Genomic DNA, 6228 nt, shown 5'->3' with positions numbered 1-6228 from the left:
ACGCCCTGAGGATGAACCGAGGGGCTACATGAGGGGCCATTATGAGATAGATCAGGATTTAATTTCAGGAGTGAATCATGCAGAGCTACTAGAGCTGGAAATGAGCATAATAGGTCCCCTTACATTATAATTACTTAAATACAAAGCTTTGATTACATTTCTTGTCTGAGTGGAATGTTGTTATATCACTATGTGCAACACCTGACACCCATCAGAAAATAATCCCTCATAAAACATGTTGCCCTTTAAACTTCAGTCTGTGGAACATAATGTTCTCCTGGGATGTGCATGTACTCCCTGACCGTTATAAACCTTTATTATTCTTTAAAATGTGTTTATTTAGCTTGTGTGCAAGTGAAATCTCTCCCTCAGACCTGAATATTAATTACTATGATTCACAGCAGACATGAATGTGCTCTAATTATTCCAGCGTCCCAGTAAACATTTCACATGTTCTCACGGACTCAGCGATAAATTCATATGTCTACACTTTGAAGTTCAGTAGCACAGGTGCCCGCAGCGTGCTGTGCCCTGACTGCGGTATTTCACACTGTTCACATCGCCGGATAATTTGTTGACTGCAGAAGTTGAGCTATGTTTGGAGTCTCCTCGGATATAGGACAGTTACATGAGCCTATCAACTCATCTTGCTCTTTTACATAAACACACTCCGGCCTGTTCCATCCTGTTGTGTCAGGCTGCGACCGGGACATTCAGCAGTGATGTTTCACACTGTAAAAACCGAGGGGAGACACAAGATACCTGTAAAAAGATGCGACATGCTCTTTTATCCCGAACCGAGGCTGCACACAGCAAAACTTCAAAGACTGTGGAGCATCAGTCGGAGAAAGCAGAGGCCCGCGCTGCATCCTTTGATCTCTGATCTGGTTAAATGAACAAGCTGCTTTCTGTGGAGCTACAAGAAGACGTCGCTTGCATCTTCACTTCCTCCCTTGGATTAGAAAAGCTGTTTTATTTTCGGGGTCAGGGAGGCAGGGAGGATAAGACGCTCACTTTGAAAAGTATATCAGTGTCACAGAAAGAGGAACTAGCGTGTTAATCAGTGACTGCCTGCTGAGTTTATTAAGTTTAAGGTTTTTGTCACATCGCAGTTTGATTTTAATGAGTCATTAAGCTCACTTTTTTATTCATAATTACAAACACAAGATTAAAAGCCATGATTAAATGTCTCATTATGACTCTAACAGTAATCCACAGATTTTGCATTTTGCTCCTGTAACACGGTCATGTGTTTGATTTCACACATTCCTCAAGCAGAGATGAGAAGCGGGCTACAGAGGTTTTTCTCATACTCATATTTGTAGTCCTCACACCCAACACACACTGACTCAAGTGACATCACTTGAGGTTAAAATAACTAAACAGAACAGAATGGGGATGAACCGCAAAGTATTTTTTTCCATCAATGTCAAATCCTGCCTTCACTTTCCCTTCCTCTTTGTTGTCTGAACTAAACTAGGTTTTCTCAGATTTACCAACAGCAGAATTTCCTCCCTGATCCACTACAATCACTTTTGTCCACAAACACGAAATTCAACATTGCTGCTATTGTTTTTTTGCAGGGGTCGTGTTGCAGCTGGAGAAAGATTAACGTGGAGTCATTCATTCAGCTTAGGTCAGGCCTGCAGATAAATTTAGACTGGCTGAGGAAACTGTTAAAAGGATTAGGCCTGTGGTGGTGTGCACTTGTAAAACACTTCCCTTAGTTTAGAAACAGCATGTTCTCTATGCAGATACTTTTAATTTATGCATAAAGCGTGGAGTCATGTCTTTCAGAAAGTGAAAACACCCCTCTCTACTCTCTCCCACACGCTTTGCTTTGTCTACAGAGCAGCATAAATGCCAGCTGGGCAAGGCAGATGATCGACTTGGTTGTCGCCTGTTGCGTCAAAGTGGTGACACGATGCTATTTTTAAACTGGCATTGACAGGCCATGATCACTGTAAATGAGAGGGTGGAGGAATGCACAGTTAAATTAAGCATGACTTTTGTTAATCCCAGCATGGCACTGGCATACAATGATTTGACGTCAAAGAAAGAAAAAAAAAGTTTGCTCTGGGACTCTTGACAGCAGCATTGTGTCTCTGTGTGTATGCAAATCTATGCTGTCATGTCAGCACCGCGAGGCAATGACACAAATTAGATGCACGCAGATAAATCTGTGCACCATCTTGGCCTAAATACAAAAACCCTTGCTGTAGTCACTCTGCAGTCAAACGCTGAACGAGCAAAAACAAATCCACCTCTCACAGATTAAAATCCTCTCGCAGATGCATCAATATTTTTCAGATAAAAATACTGTCACACGCACTGCAGTGACCCACTTCCACCTGTGTCTATAAAACAAGACGAGAAGAAAGCTGCTCTCTCCGGGGAAGGCACGGAGTGGAAAATTCCTCCTTCAGTGGCCAAACAAACAGCAGGGGGCCCAGAAGACGCCTGGACAAACTTGGCATTGTTCAGAAGAATAACTGCCTTATCTGAGGAATCCCTAGGCTTTGGGATTACAGATGGAGTTGCACTTATCGGCACAGAAACAAGGGCATTCCTCTGTGAGAAAGAATGAGAACATTTGAGATAAGAGGAGATTTGTTGGGACATGAAGCAAGGTGACTAAAAAGAATCAATAAAAAGACGCCTGTAAACTTTCCCCAATTGTCTATCCTGCAAATACGACCCAGTGTCCTTTGTAAATGTTTAACAGGACAAACGAAAAGCAGTTGCATAATAGCGTTTGCATGATGGCCACTATGATTAAGCCCTTCACACACACACAAAGCTGGTGGCATTTTTATTTCCCTTCATTCTTGACCTTGTGTGTGAATCTGCAAATGATCCACATTAAGCAATCTGAAGGTCATTCCCAAGCTTATAACCTCCATATTTCATCCTGTTTGCACTCAGTGGGCTGTTTATAGCTGTCTACGCAGTCAAGCACTTTAACTGTTTCACAAACATAATAACCCTTTTGATTTAATATTCTACCTTGACCAGTCGGTGTTTGATGTACGAGAAGCACCTTCATGTTCCTCCAGCTTATTAAGAAATTATTTTATTGTAGAGATGAGCTTTAGCATTTTGATAGAAGACAGAACAAGACTTTGAAAGACTTAGAAAGCAGCCACTTTAAAGGACCAGTGTGTAGGATTTAGTGGCATCTAGCAATGATATCGCAGATTACAGCCAACTGGAAACCCCCTAACTCAACCAAACGCCCTGGACTACTATAGAAACGTGGCAGCCTCCATAGAAGAGAACCAGCTCCTTCTGTAAACTTTAACTTGATATCCTGCAGGGATGCCTATCAAAAAGTAATACAAATTTGAATGATTGGCCATTTAATTTGGCCTAACTTCAATAATTATGGGCTATTTCTGCAGCCACAACAGTAAAAACTTTTCAGTTCAGCCATAGAGGGCAAATGGGCTGTTGTCAAGGCAACTTTAGACTGGCCTTGTGCATTCTTGGACCATATCAACTTATTTTAAGTTGTGTTTACATAAAAAATACTATTGGCCGATATGTTATTATTGTATTTTTTAAACTCCCAAATAATAATAATATCGATATCAGCCAATATTTGTCAGGTTATATTGGGCTTTCCTGCAGAGATTTGTTTTTTCTGAAGTCAAGCTAGTTTTATTTATGTGGCACAAAATTACAGATTTTTCTCACAGGGCATTACAGACTGTAGACGACACTCTCTGTCCTTAGAGTGGGAAATAAAAGAGGAACGATCTCTCTTCCAGGTTGCAATAGAGGTTGCATATACAGATTAGACAGAAAAAAGGTATTACATTAGCCACCATCTTGTCAAACTGTTTGTAGAGCTGCACAATTATCGAAATCCCAATATGACTGAGTGCAATATGCAAATTGCAATCAACTGTTTTGATCAAGGTAAAATGTGTGACAGACGGCATCATAATAAAGAGCTGTAGAGCTGCAGAGATCTCCTGGTCTACAAATTTTGTTCTTCAGATGATTTTAATAGTTGTTTTATAGTGAAAGTTCAATTTGTGATGCAAAAATAAGAAAAGGTGGATCAGTGTCCTGTCAGAACGTAAAATGGTCTCCAACCATGAGGGAAACTGCATCTTTTCCACACACTGAGTGACCATGTAAGGCAATATTCTTGACTTACGGTCACCATTCAGCGCTTACTATAAACTGATTGTGGGGGGATGTAACGTTTGTTCAAGCACCTCTCATAGAATAATCAGTCGTACATCAATAAGACACAGTGGTTACGGAAAGACGACGCAACACTTAGCAGGCACTTAGCACCGGGAATCATGTCAGAGCTTTTGGCCCACGATATCGTACAGTACACAGATGATTCAATTACTCCATTGGGACTGTTACATAAGAAGGAACATGACTGGCAGTGGAGACAGGACTGGGAAGCTGAGCAGCCCCTCCAGAGCGGCTCTCTCCAGCATTTCACTTATAGGACGAATTAAACCCAGAGAAGATTTAATCAAGTAATTCTGCAGCATGTGCGATCTTTGAGTCTCTGCATCTGGAGTGTGTCAAAGTGGCACCAGCTGGGCCACGAACAGCAGACACAGGAGAACCAAGAGGGATCGGGAACTATAAGATAAAACCTGGGGACAAGATTACATAATCTACAGGAATAATAAAAAAATGTCATCTTGAATTTCTGAAACTGACCATCATATCAGAAATGTTTTGATTTAACAGTGTAGTCGTGTTATTTCCTCAGTTTTTGTCTCTTGCGGCCCACAGTGTAGTTTAAGGAGCGGTATGTAAGAATTTTATTTTAAGACATTCAAAAATGAACTAATATTTTCAACAGAGCGGGATAAAATAACAGCTTTCACACTGTTTCAAAGACGTCTGTGAATTGTGTTGCAGCGATATCTGCTGGGATTAGCATGCTAACCAACTAGCTGCAGCCCGTCCTGTCTCGTAATACCACTTTGCTCCTCAAGAGGCGATAGGGAGTCACTGTAGTGTCCAGTAAAGAGAAGATGAAGAAGTAGTGCTATACCTTGAAGGCAAGAAACCATGTTCAGCCATCAACATATATAAAGCTGAACGACACAACAGCTCTTCAAAAGTGAAGCCAAAACGCAGCATGGCAGCAGCTGTATCTGGAATACTTTGTCTTAATTTCTTATGCAGTTGGAGAAAGTTTTGAAGTTAAACACGTTGTCCTTCTTTAATAAGCTTATAAGAAAAAAATTGCAAAACAAGACGGGGGGGGGGTACGTGAGATTATATCTGACCCAGAATGGCATAACTGTAGTGGCCTTAGGATGATGTTCCCTCTTTCATAACACTTTATGTGTGTTCTTAATCCTCCATCAGACTAAGCCCTCGCCAAGTTTCGCCTCCCTTACACCTGCCCTATCTCGCTTGAGTTGGGCCCCTCACTCTGTATCTAGGTCTGACCACGACACTGCCGGCTAAAATACTTAAAAGTCACAGTGGTTCTGTTTCTTCGTCTTTCCTCTCTGTGTCTCTGCATTGCCGTCCTGCAGAATGACACCGTTTGCTGTCTGAATAAGGAAAAACTTTGGTTTTAACTTATTATTATGATTCTTGTGTTTGAGGGATGTTCTGGCCTCACTCTCTTAGACAAATCGCTGTTTCCATCTTTCTCTCTGTATATACAGCAGCCTTCCAAAAGTTATAAATCTTAACCATAACATGCCACAAATTACTGTCAACGATTCATGACAATAAAACCATTTCAGGCCATGGTTGTCACTGAAAACCAGCTTTAATTATGCCCTCAGCTCACACTTTACTGGTCACGTTTCTCTTGGCACATCACTGTCACACGATCGCTAAGAAATGTTCTTATCCATCAGCTGTCCTGAGGAAGTGAATCACATCTCTCAGATCTCAGGGTTCAGCCAGACTGCAGCTGGCAGGCGCTGCTGACACCTCCCACAAGCGACCGACCGAAGCCGGATCCATCGGCTCGTCATAACACACTTTACTGCTCATTTCCATGGCTGAGGCACTGCTGGAAAAGGTCAACACAGGACTCTGGACTAGAGCTTTATTTCAGCAGAAACGTCAAAGGATGTGATTTATATTTACTTTATAAAACACAATACACAAAACTTAGTAACTTGCTACTTACTATTAAACAGTACTGAGAGGAGCAGTAATCATGTCATACAGGTGAGTCTTGGCCCAATTTAAACACTGGAAATGATCTTTTGCCAACAG

Source organism: Morone saxatilis, unplaced genomic scaffold (genome assembly GCF_004916995.1).
Source record: "Morone saxatilis isolate NCDOM2014 unplaced genomic scaffold, NCSU_SB_2.0 Contig9, whole genome shotgun sequence".
NCBI classification, from domain to species: Eukaryota; Metazoa; Chordata; class Actinopteri; family Moronidae; genus Morone; species Morone saxatilis.
The sequence above is the reverse complement of the archived record's forward strand: the minus strand, read 5'-3'. Positions refer to the sequence as shown.